Genomic DNA, 3,261 nt, shown 5'->3' with positions numbered 1-3,261 from the left:
GGGGGGGGGTTTCAGCAGATAAAGCTGTTTCGAAGGGACGCATGGGCACGCTGCGGAGTACCTGCGTGCGGAGCCAGTGGGGATGGGAAGAAATCAGCCCTGGCTCCTCCCTTTGTCAGGATATTTAGGGATCTAAAAGGCTCGTGATGTCCTTTAGGCGATGGCGAGTGAGTGACGTGGCCTGTGCGACGCTAAGGTGGCCCATGCCCGGTGGGATGATCCGGTGCCACCCCTGGGATGCTGCGGCTTTGCCTGTGCCGATGTTGGTGCGCGCAAGGGGGGTGCAAATGAGTGCATGCTCGCCTGTGCGTGTGATGCCTGGTGGCACCGGATGCTTTCTCCTTTGGCGTGTTATAAAACGAGGGGTTTTTCCCTGCATAGGTGATTTTGAAGCATCACCAACTTCCCTAGGACCCGCAGCCCAGTGGGGTTCGTTGGCATGGGCAGCCATCAACTCCATGCTTTCCCCCTGGACTGGGAATCCTGATCCAGGTGTCCTGATCCCAGCTCATGGTCTCTGCCCTGCTCCATCCCTTTCTCTCCTTCACTTTTCCTTCCTAAGCTCCCCTGCAGTGGTGGGAGGCGATGGCCTCTGAGCTGTTCCCATGGGGGCCGGATCCCGGCAGGCCCTACGTGGCATGGAAAGGGTTAATTCCAGGCTGATGCTGAACAGCTGAAAACTGGGCCCAGTTACATCCAGTTGGAGGGATATAAGGAGCAGCTGGGAGGAGGCTGGGGTTGCATTTGGGAGGCAGCTGGTGCCTGGTTTGATCCTGCAAATCTGGGAGGTGCTGAGCCTGAGCAGGTCTGGCTGGGGCTGCTGCGAGCCCCCATGCTGATCCCAGGGGAATTGTCCCAAAAGTGGCCCTGCCAGGCACAGCCCTGCATGCTGGGAGCTCAGTGCCCGACTCGGACCTGTGCCCCACAGCAGGGATGGCCTCACAGGGATGCAGGAGCATCAGGGATGGAGCCAGGGTGGGAGCAGGGGGTTCCCTTAAGCCTAGCCCAAAGGCAGAGCAGTCCCCCAGGATTTGGGGTCTCTGGGCAGCTGTGATTTGGGGGTACCCCAGCTCTGTGGAGGGGCTGCAGCTGGAAGACCCCTGGCACCCTGTGCCCTGACTCTTGTTTCCCTGCAGGGAGCCAGCCTGGGCTCTGCAAATGCCAAGCCTCCCCATCCTTTCCCCGCCCCCCCAAAAACTGGGCACCCCAGACCTCCTGTGGTGCCGGTGGGCTGAGCTGGCCTCGGGAGGGACCCCAGCCCTGCGCTCCCGTCCTCGTTCCTCGATCGACTGTCCCCATCCATCTGCCTGTCTCTTCCCTTCAGCTGTTCAGCTAATCTGTCTCCATCCATCTAATTTTATCCAGCCGCCAAATGATCTCTTGGAGGAGCCCTGGGGGTGTTCGCAACCTGCCTGTGCTCCGTGGCCACCGCCATGGGGCTGCCTGCGTGCCCCTCTGGGGCGAAACCCACCCTGGGGGCTGCGGAAAGGGCTCAGCAGGAGGGGTGCGACGGGTGCTGGTTTGGAGGGCCCCACACCCAATGCGATGGGGTTGCAGGGGCTGGGGAGAACTGCTCATTCCCTAAAACCCTGGGCTGGGTTTGCTCTTCCCAGCACCCAGCCCACCTCCCCCAAGCCAAGCGCTCGGAGGTTTGCTCTTTCCAACCCATCTTGTCTTTTGACCTTGATAAAAGCAAGCACTTAATAACATTAAAAATGTCATCGTCGGGGGCCCTCCCTCCCCGGCTCTCTTATCCTCTGTGGCTGCCAGTGGTTAATGCATTTGTTGGTATCATCAGTATTAAACTAATCAACAGGACATGGGGGTTTCCAAGAGCCGGACACAAACCAGTATTGTTATGAATATTAAAAAAGCAAGCTATTAATCTCCCCTCGGAGCTCTTACTGAGTCCTTCCCTCCCCCCCCGGCCGGGAGATTTAATCTGCAGGGTCTCAGCTCCTCCCTTTGTCAGGATATTTAGGGATCTAAAAGGCTCGTGATGTCCTTTAGGTGATGGCGAGTGAGTGACGTGGCCTGTGTGACGCTAAGGTGGCCCATGCCCGGTGGGATGATCCGGTGCCACCCCTGGGATGCTGCGGCTTTGCCTGTGCCGATGTTGGTGCGCGCAAGGGGGGTGCAAATGAGTGCATGCTCGCCTGTGCGTGTGATGCCTGGTGGCACCGGATGCTTTCTCCTTTGGCGTGTTATAAAACGAGGGGGTTTTCCCTGCATAGGTGATTTTGAAGCATCACCAACTTCCCTAGGACCCGCAGCCCAGTGGGGTTCGTTGGCATGGGCAGCCATCAACTCCATGCTTTCCCCCTGGACTGGGAATCCTGATCCAGGTGTCCTGATCCCAGCTCATGGTCTCTGCCCTGCTCCATCCCTTTCTCTCCTTCACTTTTCCTTCCTAAGCTCCCCTGCAGTGGTGGGAGGCGATGGCCTCTGAGCTGTTCCCATGGGGGCCGGATCCCGGCAGGCCCTACGTGGCATGGAAAGGGTTAATTCCAGGCTGATGCTGAACAGCTGAAAACTGGGCCCAGTTACATCCAGTTGGAGGGATATAAGGAGCAGCTGGGAGGAGGCTGGGGTTGCATTTGGGAGGCAGCTGGTGCCTGGTTTGATCCTGCAAATCTGGGAGGTGCTGAGCCTGAGCAGGTCTGGCTGGGGCTGCTGCGAGCCCCCATGCTGATCCCAGGGGAACTGTCCCAAAAGTGGCCCTGCCAGGCACAGCCCTGCATGCTGGGAGCTCAGTGCCTGACTCGGACCTGTGCCCCACAGCAGGGATGGCCTCACAGGGATGCAGGAGCATCAGGGATGGAGCCAGGGTGGGAGCAGGGGGTTCCCTTAAGCCTAGCTCAAAGGCAGAGCAGTCCCCCAGGATTTGGGGTCTCTGGGCAGCTGTGATTTGGGGGTACCCCAGCTCTGTGGAGGGGCTGCAGCTGGAAGACCCCTGGCACCCTGTGCCCTGACTCTTGTTTCCCTGCAGGGAGCCAGCCTGGGCTCTGCAAATGCCAAGCCTCCCCATCCTTTCCCCGCCCCCCCAAAAACTGGGCACCCCAGACCTCCTGTGGTGCCGGTGGGCTGAGCTGGCCTCGGGAGGGACCCCAGCCCTGCGCTCCCGTCCTCGTTCCTCGATCGACTGTCCCCATCCATCTGCCTGTCTCTTCCCTTCAGCTGTTCAGCTAATCTGTCTCCATCCATCTAATTTTATCCAGCCGCCAAATGATCTCTTGGAGGAGCCCTGGGGGGGTTCCCAAC

The sequence above is a fragment of the Egretta garzetta genome, unplaced genomic scaffold (assembly GCF_000687185.1).
Source record: "Egretta garzetta isolate BGI_Z169 unplaced genomic scaffold, ASM68718v1 scaffold100, whole genome shotgun sequence".
NCBI classification, from domain to species: Eukaryota; Metazoa; Chordata; class Aves; order Pelecaniformes; family Ardeidae; genus Egretta; species Egretta garzetta.
This window is presented reverse-complemented; position numbering follows the sequence as displayed.